This window comes from Castor canadensis, chromosome 4 (genome assembly GCF_047511655.1).
Source record: "Castor canadensis chromosome 4, mCasCan1.hap1v2, whole genome shotgun sequence".
NCBI classification, from domain to species: Eukaryota; Metazoa; Chordata; class Mammalia; order Rodentia; family Castoridae; genus Castor; species Castor canadensis.
The window spans coordinates 130,738,918-130,759,251 of NC_133389.1; the positions used below are offsets into that span (position 1 = coordinate 130,738,918).

The 20,334-nt window shown below is 38.2% G+C and overlaps 1 protein-coding gene across 13 annotated transcripts in view; it reads left to right on the plus strand.

Annotated features, from left to right (window-relative positions):
* Osbpl6 (oxysterol binding protein like 6) overlaps positions 1–20,334 on the plus strand; it is a 198,714-nt gene that overhangs the window by 72,883 nt on the left and 105,497 nt on the right. For 11 of the 13 annotated variants that reach the window (XM_074071166.1, XM_074071171.1, XM_074071172.1 and 8 more), the window contains exon 2: positions 13,094–13,292. The gene's annotated coding sequence lies outside the window, so the exon portion shown is untranslated. Of the gene's footprint in view, positions 1–13,093; positions 13,293–13,885; positions 14,031–20,334 lie in introns of all 13 variants that reach the window. The other 2 variants (XM_074071170.1, XM_074071169.1) reach the window with 2 other exon arrangements.

Consider the following 20,334-nt stretch of genomic DNA (forward strand, 5'->3'; position numbering starts at 1 on the left):
TTCTAATTTTGTTGAAGAGAGAGTATAAGCAATAATAGGAAGGAACAAGGGTTTTTGCTAGTTGAGATAAGGATAGCTATACAGGGAGTTGACTCACATTAATTTCCTGTGCATGTGTGTTACCTTCTAGGTTAATTCTTTTTGATCTAACCTTTTCTCTAGTTTCTGGTCCCCTTCTCCTATTGGCCTCAGTTGCTTTTAAGGTATCTGCTTTAGTTTCTCTGCGTTGAGGGCAACAAATGCTAACTAATTTTTTAGGTGTCTTACCTATCCTCACCCCTCCCTTGTATGCTCTCGCTTTTATCATGTGCTCATAGTCCAATCCCCTTGTTGTGTTTGCCCTTGATCTAATGTCCACATATGAGGGAGAACATAAGATTTTTGGTCTTTTAGGCCAGGCTAACCTCACTCAGAATGATGTTCTCCAATTCTATCCATTTACCAGCGAATGATAACATTTCGTTCTTCTTCATGGCTGCATAAAATTCCATTGTGTACAGATACCACATTTTCTTAATCCACTTGTCAGTGGTGGGACATCTTGGCTGTTTCCATCACTTGGCTATTGTGAATAGTGCCGCAATAAACATGGATGTGCAGGTGCCTCTGGAGTAATCTGTGTCACAGTCTTGTTGGATCAAATGGTAGATCAATGTTTAGCTTTTTAAGTAGCCCCAAATTTTTTTCCAGAGTGGTTTGGACATGGTTTTTAAAGTATACAAGAGGATTGCGTAGGTTTCATGCAAATAACACTATGCTATTTACTTTATACAAAGGACGTGAACATCCTTGAATTTTGGTATCTGAGGGGGTCCTGAAATCAATGGTCCAGTGGATCTAAGGAGCAACTGTCTCTTATTTTACCTAACTGTGTTCTGTTTCCCCTTGATTAGTTTGATGAAACAAGCAGTCTGTGAGGCTGTACAGATTCAGTCTGCCTTGTCAATGTAAGCTCTTTGCTTGCCTCTCCCAATGCCCACTCTTCCAGGTAGCTACCACCTTCATTCTGGGTTGCTAATGTGGTTGTCTGAGGCTCTTTTGCCTCTTCCTCCAGTTTATTCCCTGCTGGGTTTGCCTCCCTAAAATGGAACAGGTGACTTCCATTTTGAATAGCTCACACAGTGAAATGTATTTTTTGCAATCATTTAAGACCTTCTGCATGGTTCTGGACCTTGTCTCTGGCATCTCTTCTTTTTTGGACTTTCAAGCTTTGAATACTGGACCTAGAGGCTACCCCTTCCACTTCCTTGATTAACATTCACCTTTTAGCTGTTTGAAATGTCTTTGATTCATCCCTGCTTGCCCATTTCCTGACCAACTTTACATAGCTTTCAAATGCCTCCTTTTTTGAGCAACTTTCTCTGCTCTGCTTCCCTCCCAGCCCACAGATTCCAAGCTAGAATTCACATTCCAGAACACTCTGCTTTTGTAACTTAAAAAACACTATTCACCTGACTTTTCCTGTTTCCTGTGGCTACGCTCTCAATGGAAGGAAACTTGTTTGTTACATTTCTAGATCATCTTTATTCTCTGTTTTTGATATTTATATGTAATAACTACACATTTGAGGTAATACTGAGTATATCAATCAATCAGTTTTTAATGGCATATGTGAAAATTCTGATGTTACTTCAGCTGGTGAATGAAGCTTAACTTCTGTGATACATAGTAGTTCTAATGAGACTAGATACATTTCAAGAAAGCCACAGTAGTCCTTAAGTCAAAGTGACTGGAGTTTGTATTTTTCATCTTCAGAAAGTTACCCCACTTACCTGTTTCCATAAATTAATTTTGTTGTAGCCCTGAAGTGTATTCTCTAGGAATTTAGATACATTGTAGAAACTCTCAGTGTACTTGGGATTGTCACATGTAGGAAGAAAAAAAATAAGCTTCTTATTGAAACACTGCTGCCTGGTCAAGCATGGTTGTGCAGGTCTGTATTATCAGCTACACAGGAGACTGAGGTAGGAGAATCATGGTTCAAGGCCATCATCAAGCAAAAATATGAGGCTGTATCTAAAAAGTAAACTAAAGAAAAAAATGGTTGTGGGCATAGCTTAAGTGGTAGAGTACCTGCCTAGGAAGTGCAAGGTCCTGAGTTCAAACCCTAGTACTGCCAAACAAACAAACAAAACCAAAAAACACTGCTACCAGTGAAAAAAAGCAAAACAATGTTTTTTTTCAGCAGTTTATATAGTGGTGACATAAGCAAAATAAGCATGATAGTGAAGAAAGGCTTTGCAGTATGTCTTGGGCTTCTGTTTACTGGAAAAGCAATACAGGGTATTTAATCTTAAATTGAAATAATCCTTCTTTATGGAAATGATTTGAGCATTTAAGTAAAATCACGAGCCACATATGAACAGAAAATAGACTAAAGTGTCTCATTATTTTTCTTGTGAAGTTGACTTCGTGTAAATACTCTTCTGGTTGTCCTTGCTGCTTTAAGGAACTTATTATTTTACAGAGCAATGGGACTTGCTTTATCTTGTCTCCATTTTGCATTTTATACATTTAGTAACCACATGCTGCAGTCTAGTCTTTGATAGAATTCGGCATGCTCTCTGTTCATGAATAAGAAGAGGAGTGTGTGGGAAAGTACAGTAGACAAGAACATGGTGTATAGTGGGCAAAATTCAGGCTGTGGGAAGATTAGTCACAGGACTTAGGAAATTCTGCTACAAAGATAATAGATCATTTGCTTCCTGAATGAGCCATTCGGAAGGCACTGTTGCCAAATCACTAATCTCTCCTGAATGAGATTTTCCAGACTCCTACTTGACTATTGCTTGGTATGGAAGACTTTGTTTGAATCAATCTTTCCAACCTTTATCACTTCCAATTTATTAATGACTTAGGCAGAGGGCTGTAATCTTTTTTGCTTTGCAGAGAGTATCATTGAATTAGAACATGATTCTTTTTGTCAGTATGTTGATAAAAAGAAAATATGTAGCATCAGTTTTGGTTTTGCTTTTAAAAAGAATCAATCTCTTCATTCACTAAGTGAATTTCTTAACTAGTGCCTTAAGAATTTATCTTGAACATGTGCTGTCACAGGAGTAATTAGGTCTGAACTTTGTAAGATTATTACCTTTGGCTTTCTGCCCTGAACCCAGTTTGTGTTCATGGTAAAACAGGACCCTGTGTAGTTTGTTTCTCTCTCTTTCTTCCTCCCTCCCTCCTTTCCTCCCTCCTCCCTCCCTCCTTCCTCCCTTCTGTCTTTCCTTCCTTCCTTCCTTCCTCCTTCTCTTCCCCCTCTCCCTCCCTCCCTTCTTCTCTCCCTCTCCTTCCCTCTCCTGGGGGGCTTGAAATCAGGGCCTTGCACTTGCTAGACAGGCACTCTACCACTCGAACCAGGCTCCCAGCCCTTTTTGCTTTAGTTATTTCCGTGGACCAAGATCTTTCCATTTACACTTCCCATGTATCTGTGATGATAGGCATGTGCCACTAGGTCTGGCTACTGGTTGAAAGGTAGGCTCATGAACTTTTTGTCCAGGCTGATCTTGAACTTCAGTCCTCCCTAGGATTGCAAGTGTGAGCCAACATACCCAGCCCCTATGTAGTTTTTTAATTAAAATAAAGTTGACTTGCCACTTGGTGAACTCCTTGGTTTTTGAATAAAACAATGTATTTGTCACCCGGAAATTTGGAAAGTAAATGACCATCTAACCTGTGTAATAAAATTTTTGAAGGTGAATTAAGACATTTTTGATAGAACTGGGCTTTGAACTCAGGGCCTCATGCTTGCTATGCAGGTACTCTACTACTTGAGCCATGACCCCAGCCCAAGACATATATTCCTGATACTCCTGATTTGAGTAACTATCGTAGGTGATTGGTGTCTGAACCATGTATTGATAGTGTATTAATTAAACCATGTAGTAATCATGTATTCATATTGTAACATTAATGTATGATAATAGTAATTTGTAACCCGGAGTGCTCAGTCCCTTGATGGTAATAGACAGCACTAAACTTTACCTTGATGGTTGTCTTTTTGAAGATAGTATATTGTGTCCACATGAACAATGATTATAGTTTCAGAACAGGCCAAAACTCATTGCATACACCGTGTATGACAGTGTACACTTTTGTGCTCTTAGTAGCAAAATGGACTATAATAGATTAGTTCCTTACAAGGCACACATGAATTGAAACCATTATTTTTTTTTCCATTTTTCTTTTATTATTCATATGTGCATACAAGGCTTGGTTCATTTCTCCCCCCTGCCCCCACCCCCTCCCTTACCTCACAGTCCCCCCTTCCCTTTCCGCCCCCATACCCAGCAGAAACTATTTTGCCCTTATTTCTAATTTTGTTGTAGAGAGAGTATAAGCAATAATAGGAAGGAACAAGGGTTTTTGCTGGTTGAGATAAGGATAGCTATACAGGGCATTGACTCACATTGATTTCCTGTGCGTGGGTGTTACCTTCTAGGTTAATTCTTTTTGATCTAACCTTTTCTCTAGTACCTGTTCCCCTTTTCCTATTGGCCTCAGTTGCTTTAAGGTATCTGCTTTAGTTTCTCTGCATTGAGGGCAACAAATGCTAGCTAGTTTTTTAGGTGTCTTACCTATCCTCACCCCTCCCTTGTGTGCTCTCACTTTTATCATGTGCTCATAGTCCAGTCCCCTTGTTGTGTTTGCCCTTGATCTAATGTCCACATATGAGGGAGAACATACGATTTTTGGTCTTTTGGGCCAGGCTAACCTCACTCAGAATGATGTTCTCCAATTCCATCCATTTACCAGCGAATGATAACATTTTGTTCTTCTTCATGGCTGCATAAAATTCCATTGTGTATAGATACCACATTTTCTTAATCCATTCGTCAGTGCTGGGGCATCTTGGCTGTTTCCATAACTTGGCTATTGTGAATAGTGCCGCAATAAACATGGATGTGCAGGTGCCTCTGGAGTAACAGTCTTTTGGGTATATCCCCAAGAGTGGTATTGCTGGATCAAATGGTAGATCGATGTCTACCTTTTTAAGTAGCCTCCAAATTTTTTTCCAGAGTGGTTGTACTAGTCTACATTCCCACCAACAGTGTAAGAGGGTTCCTTTTTCCCCGCATCCTCGCCAACACCTGTCGTTGGTGGTGTTGCTGATGATGGCTATTCTAATAGGGGTGAGGTGGAATCTTAGCGTGGTTTTAATTTGCATTTCCTTTATTGCTAGAGATGGTGAGCATTTTTTCATGTGTTTTCTGGCCATTTGAATTTCTTCTTTTGAGAAAGTTCTGTTTAGTTCACGTGCCCATTTCTTTATTGGTTCATTAGTTTTGGGAGAATTTAGTTTTTTAAGTTCCCTGTATATTCTGGTTATCAGTCCTTTGTCTGGTGTATAGTTGGCAAATATTTTCTCCCACTCTGTGGGTGTTCTCTTCAGTTTAGAGACCATTTCTTTTGATGAACAGAAGCTTTTTAGTTTTATGAGGTCCCATTTATCTATGCTATCTCTTAGTTGCTGTGCTGCTGGGGTTTCATTGAGAAAGTTCTTACCTATACCTACTAACTCCAGAGTATTTCCTACTCTTTCTTGTATCAACTTAAGAGTTTGGGGTCTGATATTAAGATCCTTGATCCATTTTGAGTTAATCTTGGTATAGGGTGATATACATGGATCTAGTTTCAGTTTTTTGCAGACTGCTAACCAGTTTTCCCAGCAGTTTTTGTTGAAGAGGCTGCTATTTCTCCATCGTATATTTTTAGCTCCTTTGTCAAAGATAAGTTGCTTATAGTTGTGTGGCTTCATATCTGGGTCCTCTATTCTGTTCCACTGGTCTTCATGTCTGTTTTTGTGCCAGTACCATGCTGTTTTTATTGTTATTGCTTTGTAATATAGTTTGAAGTCAGGTATTGTGACACCTCCTGCATTGTTCTTTTGACTGAGTATTGCCTTGGCTATTCGTGGCCTCTTGTGTTTCCATATAAATTTCACAGTAGATTTTTCAATCTCTTTAATGAATGTCACTGGAATTTTGATGGGAACTGCATTAAACATGTAGATTACTTTTGGGAGTATCGACATTTTTACTATGTTGATTCTACCAATCCATGAGCATGGGAGATCTCTCCACTTTCTATAGTCTTCCTCAATCTCTTTCTTCAGAAGTGTATAGTGTTCCTTGTAGAGGTCTCTCACATCTTTTGTTAGGTTTACACCTAGATATTTGATTTTGTTTGAGGCTATTGTAAATGGAATTGTTTTCATACATTCTTTTTCCGTTTGCTCATTGTTAGTGTATAGAAATGCTAATGATTTTTCTATGTTGATTTTATATCCTGCTACCTTGCTATAGCTATTGATGATGTCTAGAAGCTTCTGAGTAGAGTTTTTTGGGTTTTTAAGATATAGGATCATGTCATCTGCAAACAGGGATATTTTGACAGTTTCTTTACCTATTTGTATTCCTTTTATTCCTTCTTCTTGCCTAATTGCTCTGGCTAGGAATTCCAGTACTATGTTGAATAGGAGTGGAGATAGTGGGCATCCTTGTCTGGTTCCTGATTTTAGAGGGAATGGTTTTAATTTTTCTCCGTTAAGTATAATGCTGGCTGTAGGTATGTCATATATAGCTTTTATAATGTTGAGGAACTTTCCTTCTATTCCTGGTTTTCTTAGAGCTTTTATCATGAAATGATGTTGGATCTTATCAAAGGCTTTTTCTGCATCTATTGAGATGATCAAGTGGTTTTTGTCTCTGCTTCTGTTAATGTGGTTTATTACGTTTATTGATTTTCTTATGTTTAACCACCCCTGCATCCTTGGGATGAAGCCTACTTGGTCGTGGTGAATAATCTTTTTGATGTGTTGCTGAATTCGGTTTGCCATTATTTTTCTGAGAATTTTTGCATCAGTGTTCATTAAGGAGATTGGCCTATAGTTCTCCTTTTTGGAGGTGTCTTTGCCTGGTTTTGGGATAAGTGTAATACTGGCTTCATAAAATGTGTTTGGCAGTTTTCCTTCCCTTTCTATTTCGTGGTACAGTTTAAGGAGGGTTGGTATCAGTTCTTCTTTAAAGGTCTGATAGAATTCAGCAGAGAATCCATCAGGTCCTGGACTTTTCTTTTTGGGGAGACTCTTGATTGCTGCTTCAATTTCATTTTGTGTTATAGGTCTATTCAGGTGATTAATTTCCTCTTGGTTCAGTTTTGGATGATCATATGTATCTAGAAATCTGTCCATTTCTTTTAGATTTTCAAATTTATTTGAATATAGGTTCTCAAAGTAGTCTCTGATGATTTCCTGGACTTCGATGGTGTTTGTCGTTATCTCCCCTTTTGCATTCCTGATTCTACTAATTTGGGTTTTTTCTCTCCTCATTTTAGTCAAGTTTGCCCGGGGTCTATCGATCTTGTTTATTTTTTCAAAGAACCAACTTTTTGTTTCATTAATTCTTTGTATGGTTTTTTGGTTTCTATTTCGTTGATTTCAGCTCTTATTTTTATTCTTTCTCTCCTTCTATTTGTTTTGGGATTTGCTTGTTCTTGTTTTTCTAGGAGTTTGAGATGTATCATTAGGTCATTGATTTGTGATCTTTCAGTCTTTTTAATATATGCACTCATGGCTATAAATTTTCCTCTCAAGACTGCCTTAGCTGTGTCCCACAGGTTCCGGTAGGTTGTGTTTTCATTTTCATTGACTTCCAGGAACTTTTTAATTTCCTCTTTTATTGCATCGATGATCCACTCTTCATTAAGTAATGAGTTATTTAGTTTCCAGCTGTTTGCATGTTTTTTGTCTTTACTTTTGTTGTTGAGTTCTACTTTTACTGCATTGTGTTCAGATAGTATGCACGGTATTATTTCTATTTTCTTATATTTGCTGAGGCTTGCTTTGTGCCCTAGGATATGATCTATTTTGGAGAAGGTTCCATGGGCTGCTGAGAAGAACGTATATTGTGTAGAGGTTGGATGAAATGTTCTGTAGACATCTACTAGGTCCACTTGATCTATCGCATATTTTAGATCTTGGATTTCTTTATTGAGTTATTGTTTCTATGACCTATCTATTGATGATAATGGGGTGTTAAAGTCTCCCAGAACCACTGTGTTGGCGTTTATATATGCTTTTAGGTCTTTCAGGGTATGCTTGATGAAATTGGGTGCGTTGACATTGGGTGCATACAGATTGATGATTATTATTTCCTTTTGGTCTATTTCCCCTTTTATTAGTATGGAATGTCCTTCTTTATCTCGTTTGATCAATGTCGGTTTGAAGTCTACTTTGTCAGAGATAAGTATTGCTACTCTTGCCTGTTTTCGGGGGCCATTGGCTTGGTAAATGTTCTTCCAGCCTTTCATCCTAAGCATATGCTTATTTCTGTCGGTGAGATGAGTCTCCTGTAAGCAACAAATTGTTGGATCTTCTTTTTTAATCCATTTTGTCAAACGGTGTCTTTTGATGGGTGAATTAAGTCCATTAACATTAAGCATTAGTACTGATAGGCATGTGATGATTCCTGCCATTTAGTTGTCTTAGTTTTTTGAAGGTTTGATTGTGTGTACCTAACTTGATGCTACTCTCTACTGTCTTGCTTTTTCTTATCCTGTGGTTTGGTGCTGCCTGCCTTTTCATGGTTAAGTTGGGTGTCACTTTCTGTGTGCAGGATCCCTTGCAGAATCTTTTGTAATGGTGGCTTTGTGGTCACATATTGTTTTAGTTTCTGCTTATCATGGAAGACTTTTATTGCTCCATCTATTTTGAATGATAGCTTTGCTGGGTAGAGTATCCTGGGGTTGAAGTTATTTTCATTCAGTGCCTGGAAGATCTCACCCCACGCTCTTCTTGCTTTTAATGTTTCTGTTGAGAAGTCTGCTGTTATTTTGATGGGTTTACCTTTGTATGTTACTTGTTTTTTCTCTCTTACAGCCTTCAATATTCTTTCCTTAGTTTCTGAACTTGTTGTTTTAAATATGATATGTCGTGGAGTAGTTCTATTTTGATCTGGTCTGTTTGGTGTCCTGGAGGCCTCTTGGATTTGTATGGGAATATCTTTCTCTAGATTTGGGAAATTTTCTGTTATTATTTTGTTGAATATATTACACATTCCCTTCGCTTGCACCTCTTCTCCTTCTTCGATGCCCATGATTCTCAAGTTTGGTCTTTTGATGGAGTCAGTGAGTTCTTGCATTTTCTTTTCACAGGTCTTGAGTTGTTTAATTAATGATTCTTCGGTTTTTCCTTTAATTACCATTTCATCTTCAAGTTCTGAGATTCTGTCTTGTTTGTTGTATTCTGCTGGATTGGCCTTCCGTTTTGTTTTGCAGTTCTGTTTCGTTCTTTTTTCTGAGGTTTTCCATATCCTGGCAGTTTTCTTCTTTAATGTTGTCTATTTTTGTCCTGAGTTCATTTATCCGTTTATTCATTGTGTTCTCTCTTTCACTTTGGTGTTTATACAGTGCTTCTATGGTTTCCTTTATTTCTTCTTTTGCTTTTTCAAATTCTCTATTTTTATTGTCTTGGAATTTCTTGAGTGTCTCCTGTACATTTTGGTTGACCCTATCCAGTATCATCTGTACAAAATTCTCATTGAGTATCTGTAGTATGTCTTCTTTTAAATTATTTTTGTGGGCTTCATTGGGTCCTTTGGCATAGTTTATCTTCATTTTGTTGGGAGTCTGGATCTGAGTTTCTGTTCTCTTCATTCCCCTCCGGTTCCTGTACTAATTTTTTGCTGTGGGGAAACTGGTTTCCCTGTTTTTTCTGTCTTCCCGTCATTGGCCTTGGTGTTGTTACTGTCCCTGTACTGTGTGCAATTAAGTATTTTCTAGCTTGTAATAATAACAATGGTAATATTTAGAATGGAAGGGTGAGCTGAGATGGAAAGCAAAAAGTTAAAGAAAAGGGGAAAACAAATATACAGACAAGAGGGAGAAAGCAGAACAAGGTATCAGACAAGAGAGTTTCAAAGGTATAAACAGGGAGTGTTAGTGTACTAATCGACAGTAAGCTGAACAGACATTGGAGAAACAGAGAGAGGATTGAAAATCAAAGATAAGAAAAATAAGTAAATGAAAGTTATATCTATATATAAAAATGAATTAAAATAAAATGGAAAATAGAAAATTAAAAAAAAAAAAAAAACCAAAAAGCTTCCAAGTTTATATGCAATGCAGTTTCAGTCTTAATAATTTGATTGTCCGTCTCAATCTCCAGTCCTGGAGTTGGTGCCTCAGATGTTGTTCTGTAGTTGTCTCATCAAAGGGGATGCATAAAGTAGAACAAAACTACACACACACACACACACACACACACACACACACACACACACACTCACACACACACAAAAAGCCCCACCAAGTGTCCCCAGTTCAAATGCAATACAGTTTCAGTAAGTTTTTCGGCTTGCAGGTGTAATTCGGTTGTTCTCTCATGAAAGGTAGGGAGAAAAAAAAAAAAGCATCTGGAGACAGTTCTGAGAATGGTATCTGCGGCTGTGGCTTGCCTGCTCGCTGCTGTCAGCCTGCTGTTGCTGGTGGCATTATTCATGCAGATCTCTGGGGTGATTTGTTTACTCAGAGTTCTCCTGTGCAGAACCTCTGCTACAGGCTTTCCCCTTTCCAAGCACTGGGAAAGGTGACACTGCCCCCGCATTGTCAGGCCTGCGTGTTTATTTACAGTTCATGTGGGAGGTGGGTCTTCCCCCTTCTCCTATGCAGTTTTCCTCCCACTGCCACTTTCAGAAGCTTTCCTGCTCCTGCTTACTGGGCGGTGCTGCTGCTCCTGCCGGCCGCCATGTTTGTTTACAGTTCACGTGGGAAGTGGGTCTTCCCTCCTCTCACAAGCGTCCCTGCTCCTGGTTGCTGGGCACGCCCCGCTCCCGCCAGAGGCTCTCCGGCCTGCCCGGCTCGTTTATTTACAGTCCTGGGAAGGATTCCCTTCCCCCAATCTTCAGCGCTCAGGGCGCCCCACCCTCTTTCCAGCGTGTCTTAACTGTTCTTATTGCTTAGTACTCAGTTTCTCTTTTTTCCCGGGTGGAGGTCAGTCTGTCCAGGGGGCTATGCTGCTCTGGCCCAGGCTTGTCTGTGGGGCTACCGCGGTACTGCGAAGCTCACCTGGTCCGCGTCTTCCCAAGCCATATGGGTGCCGGCCACTGGCAGCCCCAGGGGCCCTCCTCGTTTCTACGTTTAGCATGAGGTGGAGATTCTCTGCACTGGCTGGAGATGTGGAGGAGTCAAAGTTATGCCTTTTCTTGGTGATTATGCCTGCAAAGTGTGTCTCCAGCGTCTCTCCAAGATTTCACTATAGGAGGCTCGCTTTTTGCCTCCTACCTCTAGCCACCATCTTGGAATCTTCTGAATTGACACCTTTAAATTTCCCTTTTTTACTCTCACAAGTACTGTGTGCAGGAATCTAAAATCTGGTCCCTGCTTCTCATAGTGTACTGACCTGGTACAAGATACAGAGTTATAAGCACAAGTAATTGTTAAACAAGGACAATCTCACATGAGGAGAATTGACACAAATTTCCAGCAGCCTCTTTTCTAGCTGAGAAGATCAAGGAAGGAGTTAAGAATGGTTTGGGACTAGATTCTGAAGAATGTATTGGCAAACACTGAGGGGGAAGAACGAAGAGAAGTGGAAACGTGCAACTGGGGCCCAGATATAGTTTACATAGGCTGTGAGGATGCACATGGCTTGTGATATGATGAGAAAGAAGAACATTCCTTAGGTGTTGGCAGCTGTCTCTCTCCCTTGTGCTGTTTGTTAGTGCAGGAAACAGAGGGAAGGAGAGGAAACCTTAATTCTACCCCAGGATCCTGTGTTCTGCTTTACCTTCTATTGCCATTTTCAGATGGTAAGACTTCATAAAGAAAGACTAGGAAAGAAGAATGGAGTGGGAGTGGGCAAAGAGAGCTACAGGATAGCACAGGGGCTCTACCATACTTTTTCTTCTTCAGTTTTCAGTGTCTTCTCCTTTCCCAAAGCTTAGCAGAGTCCATCATTGGAAAAAAAATACAAGGAAAAGGTGGCAAGGGGAGTTTCTTTAGCAGACCTTTTATGCTCCATCATAACTATATGAGATTAAAGGGCACAGACTGAGTCCTGTGTGCAAAAAATAAAAAGATATAATACTGAACATACAAAAATAATCTTGATGGACACTAACTTCAGTTCCTTGTGATCACCATAATCAACAATTAGAGTTTATTTAGATCTATAAAATACATGGAATTGTCTCACGACAAAATAAATTTTTTTAAATATAAAAGTTAGGAATTGAGGAGAAATACTTATTGGCAGAAAGAGTAATCAGGACATCTGATGGTTGGGTAGACATACATCTTTTCCTATTTCAGTACATCATAATCTTTCTGGGTATGTGGGGGAAGAAAGGGGGGCACTTGAAAAGGTGAAATGTGAGAAGTAATTTTTAAAGTCGTCTTGTGAATCAGTGAGTTTGCTTAGAGAGGTTTGTGGCTTGAAGGAAAATCTGCTGTCATGTTTCAGGATCAGAGAGCAACTAGTATTGAGTCTACTTTGGGTTGCTTGTCAGCTTTTTTTTGTTTTCCTTAAAGTGAACATATTTATTTTTTCATACTGTTTCTTTCCTTTCTGGGAAATTATGTCAAGTTGAAAACTTTGTTCTTCGATAGTATATAGCTAGTTCTCTCTACTAGGTGATTGCTTTAGGAGTTTGGCAACAACTTGACTTTCATAAGGTAAATTAGATATTATTCATGGGTCTTTATCAGAGCCCTCTGTGAATGTGTGATGAGACCACTTCCTACTAACTACATCAAAAAACCCTACTTGAGATTTACATTTATTTGAAGGGCTAACCTTGATTCTAGAAAATGTATTTTGTCCTCTCTTAGAAAATATTTGCTGTATCATTTGAGAGGTTTTTATTCCAAACTCTGGGTAAAATGTAATTATGAATCAGTAATGTTACTGATTACTGAGGACTTTACAATTATATAAGATTGAGCTAAGGAACTAAAAAGTTGAGAAACCTTCCTGTATGAGCTTTCTCTTCCAAAAATACATTGGGAGGAATTTCTGATTGGCCATAGCCAGTCTTCTTAAGAGACTTATGAAATTTCTGTGGAGAGGTATTATATGACTCCTTTCTCTCTTTTTCAGGTTTCACCCCTTGCTGGGAAAACAACAAAAGAAGGAAATAAAGGAGCCATCTGTAATTTACCCAGCTAATCCTGTCTTGTCAAGAGACAGATGACCATATTCAAAGGAGAAAAACTACAAGGATCTGAGGATAAGCCAGTGGGAAGCAATACCTCTGGCTGTACAGCCAGCCTAGAAGAGTTTGACTTATAGGTAAAAGGTGGGTTCCAAGAATGAAATCTTATAACCAAAAGCAGGATTAGATTAGGCAGTGCTAAATAGCAAAAAATTAGTGACATATTACTAAATCACAGGAAGGTGTTTCTTTATATCTTTTATTTGCATTTCAGAGCTTAAAATAATGTGTCATAATCCTAGTTATGTTTACTCATGTCAGTAAAAAGTTCTGTTTTTTTAAATAGGAAGTAGAAAATTAATATTTCCTATGTGTATTATAGCATTATGTAGAAATAAGACAATACAATTAATGAGCTTGCAAACCTAAACCTAAAACTGGCTGAAATGTCCTCCTAGTTTGTTTATATACATACATGCAGACAAACCCACATGGACATACATAAACACATTTTTAAAAAAATGCATCTGGTTTTGTAATCATTCAAATAAACTGGCAATTGATTCTTTTCTCTTTGCCCATGAGACTGAAACAATGAGTATAATACATAAAGTACTTAACCATGGGCTACTCATCATCTTTGATTTTTGCATGTATTATTTTCAGAACTACTTCAGTAAGTTCTGAAAGGCCCAGTAAGTTTGGTCTTCACAACTTGTACCCCTCTCTCCTCCCAGGTACCTGAAGCTTTCTGATTTCTCCAAGTCAGTGGTCTCAGATGGAAGGATGTGGCATTGCTTTTCTCGGGGATGTTTTCAAGCAGCACATCCTTCCCAGGCACAGACTGGGGATGGTGTAGTGGTAATGACAATCCAGATATGTGTAATTACATATTGTAATTAATAAAAATTAAACATGTAAAACATTATGCTATGAAATTTGGGGGAAAAATGCTCCATTAATTCTGATACCACTCCTGTCCTTTTTTTTTTTTTTTTAACATGGAAACAAAGGATCAATAATAATGTAGCATAATCATTATCATATGATAAGCTTTATGTTTATATCTGCATTATTTAAAGCTACATTTTATTTGCAGACTGGTAGCACACAGGCCAAATTTTAGATCATAATTTTTTAATCTGTAAAAATAAAAAAAAAATTTATTTCCAACTTTTGAAAATCTGGGAACTTTACATAGAAAATCAGATAGCTTGCTTTTCTTAGAAGGTTAAAAACCTGAGCTTGTTACTATCCCAGGGACTGCAGTAAGCGCTCCCTAAATATTTAACCCAACAGTCTTACAGATTGATGGCATGTGCCTGGTACCTACCTGAAGGCTTTTGACTTTAAGAGCTCCATCAGTTCTTTTCCTCTCCTTCCATGAAGTCACTTCAAAGTACATTAACATAATACTCCGTTAGTCTTTATTCTCTGACATTATTTTAGCTTTTTTTTTTTTATATAAAATGTATGATTTTTGAGAATAGTAATATTCTAGAATTGCCCTGCTTGCCCATGAAGAAGGAAGACTTTTCAAAATAAAATGACCTGTTGGTCTTAATTAGGCAATCTGTTTGGCACAGTGATATAGTCTGAATTGTTTTTTCCGGATATTGAGGTTATCATCTCAGTCTGTTATTTCATGACCTAAGGGTTCTGTTGGGCAATCTGACCGTTTGGTCCCAGGGAGATGAAACTGATTCATTGAAGTGACTTTTTGAATGACACCTCTAGGGATTCAAAGTCCATTTTCTTCCCCTCACCTCCAGATACCAGGTGGTTCAGTGAGCATCTGCTGTACATCTACCTGTGCGGTACTTTCAGCATCGGGAGTCATTGCCGTCAGAGTTAGAGGTGCCTTCTAGTGGAGTGTAGTTAATCACAAGACTTCTTTTCCCGTCTCTGGCCACTGTATCTCGTTGTCAATTAAAATTCGTTCAGTAATGTTCCTATTAATTTGATATTGAGCCAAACTTTTATTTAGTAATACAGTGCTTTAGCTGTTGAAGCTTTTCAAATTATAGGGTCTTTATGGGCATAGTACTTCTGTACTAGCAGAACAACTCAAGTGTGAGAAACTACATGCTCCCAACACAGTGTGTTGGGTATTTTTGTTTTGTTTTGTTTTTGTTTTCTGTGGTATTGGGGTTTGAACTCAGTGCCTACACCTTGAGCCACTCCATCAGCCCTTTTTTGTGATGGGTTTTTTCGAGATAGAGTCTTGGTAACTATTTGCCTGGGTCTGGGTTTGAACCACCATCCTCCTGATCTCTGCCTCCTGAGTAGCTAGGATTACAGGTGTGAGTCACCTGCGCATTTTACTAACACACTTGATTTACAGAAACTTCCCAATAACCCATTTATACTTCCATTAGGAATGCCTATTTCTAAAACAAATTTTAGGCCTCAGAGTGTCCTTTCCTTTTGAGACAGGATCTCACTATGTAACCCTGGCTGCCTATTATTCAAAATCTTCCTGCCTTACCCTCTCAAGTGCTGTGACCACAGCACCTGGCTTTAGAGTGTCCATTTGTCCATTTTTAAACATTGAAGGAAACAAGAAAGGTGGCAAGGTAGATTAGATTTTTCTTTTGGATGGCTTAGTTTCCTTCTGCCTACGTTACTTTGCTCTGTCTCATGGAATCTCTTAGGTCAGTAGTGTCTAGGGTCTCTTGATACTTGACCCCATGCAAAGATGAAATGTGCATGTGATCTTTTGACTCTCAAGTTTAAATTCATGGAAATAAAATACTTGGAACTGTTTTTCCACATGTGGCTGAGTAGTGATTGACTGTATGAGAAACCAATTAAACTCTTCTTTTTAAGGGGAAATTCAGGTGATTGACTCCATATTTTTAAATGAAATCTGCTTGTTTATTTTTTTGTCATAGAATTTAGTGTTTATATGCATTATACTCAGAAATGCTTTTAGAATGCTCCTTTATCTCTAGTTCTTAAAGTTCCTATTATCAGCTCCACATTCTATTTGTCTTAATTCCCTGAAGAAATGATAACCAGGTTGAGAAAATGAAAAACCATAAAGATAGCTTAAGAGCCATTATTTACATATAAAACAGTTTGAAATGTTTGTTAAAAAAGGGAAACAGTAAATCAGTTAACTAGTCAGCAAATATAACATGGTTAGGCAAAAACTGCAAGAGGAAAAAGAATATATAGGACTGGTAAGAAAGCTGAGGTCTGTTACTTCTATCTGTTTTGAGAGTCCTGAGACTTGCCTGTTCCTTGGGTCATGAGAATGGAGAGAAGATCAAACAAGAAGTGGCACTGCTGGTGTTTTCCTGCCCTCTGTCATCCCATCCTTGGCTTTCCCTCAGGTGGGAGGGGGGGTCTCTTCTGCTCAAACTGCACCTAAATCTGAAGGACTAAGGGGGAGGTAGCAGGCTGGCAGGCAGCCCTTCTCCATAAAAGGGAAGTGAAAAGACCTCAAGATTCCCCTTTGGGAAAATAATGGGAAGAAGGGATGAGGAAAACATCTTTGTGCAGTGAAAAAGGCTGTGCCTAGGCCATCTCTGCCCATCCCCATCTTTCGTACTCCAGTAGTTGAGTTGCAAAAACAGCTGAAAGATTTAGACTGACTTCAAAAATAAATATTACATTAAGTTTATGTCCAGTAAAGTGCAGCTGTAGAAGTAACTAAGTGAAAAAAATGTAGTGTACTGTTAGTGTCAAAAATTTCATGTTGTAAGTAGTAAGGAAAAGGAAAGTTTTGATTTATTTTTATTTTGATTTGATTTTGTTTTCTATTTTTATATTTTTTTCAATTTTATTTATTTATTTGTTTATTTATTTTTGGTAATACTGGGGATTGAACTCAAGGCCTCATGATTGCTAGGCAAGCACTCTACTACTTGAGCCATGCCCCCAGCCCCTTTTTCCCCTATTTTTTTTTGGCAAGACTGTGGTTTGAACTCAGCTTCACACTTATGAGGCACTTACTACTTGAGCCACTCCACCAGCCCCCTTTTCTCCATTTTTTAAAAAAATATCTTTCTCCTAATACAGATACTTTAAAGCGACTGAGGCCAATAGGAGAAGGGGACCAGGAACTAGAGAAAAGGTTAGTTTGAGAAGAATTAATTTAGAAGGTAACACACATGTACAGGAAAGCAATGCAGGTCAACTCCCTGTATAGCTATCCTTATATCAACCAGCAAAAACCCTTGTTCTTTCCTATTGTTGCTTATACTCCCTCTTCAACAAAATTAGAGATAAGGACAAAATAGTTTCTGCCTGGAAGCAAGGGGGTTGAGGGGGAGAGGGAGGAGGTGGAGGGGCTAAGGGAAGGGCACAGGGAATGGGGGAGAAATGACCCAAACATTGTATGCACGTATGAATAAAATAAAATAAAAATAAAAAATATCTTTCTCTTAGAAATATTTCAAAGTTATGCAAAAGTAAAGAGAATAGTATAGTGAACCTCCTTAATTTACACATCAGATTCATCTATTCCTTTCTGTTCATTCTGAAATTATTAGAATTGCTAGAAGTAGACATCATGACATATCTACTATTCTTCAGTATGCATCTTGCTTTTCTTGTTTTTGTTCATTTGATTTTTCAGTGCAGACCCACGGCCTTAGTTGTGCTAGGCAAGTGGTGTACCAGTGAGATATACCCCAATGCCCAGTATGCATCTATTGATATGCAAATTTCCTACAAAACCATAATGTCCTATTGCTCCTACAAATAGGAAGAACCATCCTTTGGTATCATCTACCACTTATTAAATATTCCCTTATCTCAAATCTGGCTCTTTATAGTTGAACCACATTTCATTTGGTTATTGATTCTCTTTAGTCTCTTATCTAGAATATTCCCCCTTTTCTCAAGTCATTCATTTGTTGCAGATACTAAACTACTTGGTCAAGAGAATGTTCCACATACTGGGTTTGGTTAATTGTTGGTACCTTTTTCTTTTATTGTCTGAATTTTTTAGAACTTGGAAGTTAGACCCAGAAACTAGATTGGATTCAGATTTAACATTTTGGCATAAGTTCTGCTTCCTTGGTTTGACTGCCTTACTTTAAGAGGTGCTATGATTTAACAGCAGACTCAGGGAGGACACTGTGATCGTTTGTTGTGAAATGCCCCCATCAGTTTTTTTAATCTAAAGATTTTATCCCACTGGGAGGGGGGAGGGTAAACAGAGAGGGTTGAGGAGGATGAATATGGTCAATGTACTTTATATATGTGTATAAAAATGGAACAGTGAAAGAAGATTTATCCTCTTCCTGCCCTAGTATTTATTTGCTGGAATTCCTTCATGAAGAAATTCCCTCACCAACTAGTATCTGGTGACAGAAGGGAAGCGCTTATTATTTCCCTTATGACTGACAATTTCAGAATTGGTGCATCTGTTTCTTCAAAAGGTGATAAATGTTGTATCTTTGCATTTTTAGGGAAAGTTCCCTTTTTCATGAATATCATTATAAATTCATGGGTTTTTAATATTTGTTATGTTTTAATTAATTGCAGTTTTTGTTGTTGGTTTCCATGTTCAGATAAACCCTTCTTTGTTCTTTGGGAACCTCTGCAAGTTGGCTTGCCATGTGCATTTAGTAAAGAGAGCCTATCATGTTGAAACACAGTGAATTGTGACATAATGAATAGGATCGTATGTAACCAGTTCCAGACCAAGACACAGAATATGCCAGAAGCACTCTTCTTGTTCTATGAGTTTCTTTGATCCTGCTTTACGATACAATAACAGGTTGCCCCATACTTCTCTTGGGCATTTCATACTCACTATTCCTAGGAACCCTGGTTCCTTATGTAGAGAAAGGAGTTAACTATAAGATTTTCTAAACCTTTGACCATTTACCTTTTATCGTTTTTTTTTTTTGGTCCTTTAAGATTTGTGTGTGAAGTCAGAAGATGAATTTTTCCTTTAAATCTGTTTTTAGTATTAGTATTGACATATTTCATAGCAGTGAGAGTCAGTCTGTTCAATCTGTAGTTTGCCAGATAATTTGAGTTATTTGCAGCTCATTACATCATAAGCAGGAGATGTTCCGGGAGTGACAGTATGATTAGTGTGCTGTCTGGATGGTGGATCAGTTTGTGCCTCATTGAGTGCATTTATTAGTGTATGCTCCCACCTCCTTCATCATGGTGCAGGTCCAGAAAGAAAAGAAAGATTCACAGTCAAAATGAAGCAGAGAGCCGGAAAGTGCTCCAGCATATTTATCCTCCTGTTTTCAGTTGATAAATGTATATTTATGGTGCTTACCCTGGAGTGATTTTGTTTTCTTTTGGTTGGTCAAGTGCTTTGATTTCTGTACACATTTTATACTATTTGATTGTGGGAGGATATAATGGTTCATAGAAAATATGGGAACAGGTAGTCTTTCCCTCCCTCTGAATCTTTTTCCCTCCCTTCCATCTATCCATTCATCCTTCTCTCCTTCCATTTCCCTCCATTAAGGTAATTTCCTTGAAACTGAATCACAGAGATGGGCAACAGAAAGGAGGAAGGAGATGATGCATCATTCCCCTTACTGACTTTTAAACTTTTAGCCTGTGTTCTCACAATGTCTCATTCCCAAACCCTTGGAGTAAAATATTTGTGAATTTTTTTCAAATATGCCTTTATGTATGGAAGAATGATTCATATTTAAATTAGCCTAGCTTTGAGGATAATTTAAATTTTACTTCATTGACTTTGCCAATCAAAAGAATAATGCCAGGAAATATTGTGGCAGTGAACCAACAACACTGATCTGCTTTGAAAGGTTTCAAAGCTAAAACCTTTCAAAATAATAATTCTAAACATTGTTCCTGTAAGAACTGACTATAAAGATGACGGGCTAACACACAGACTCCCCAAAATTCAACTGTGTATGGCTAGTGGTAGACATTTAAAGGTCTGAAATTTTAGGACTAACAGTCATCTAAACAGATATATCATTTATTATGTCTTACATCATTCCCACTATAGAAAACATTTACTCATTTATGTAAGCACTCATTTATTCATTTATGTTTCCAGCAAAGACTATTCAGTACATACTTAGTGTCCACCAGGCACTATTCTGCATCCTGGGTTTATAACAGGAGAGCAGGAACAAGAAGTGAGGTCTCTAGGGGTAGACAATAAGCCAGAGCACAAATGACAAGTGTTGTGAAGAAAATGAAAAGAATATTGTGCTCCACATGATAAAAG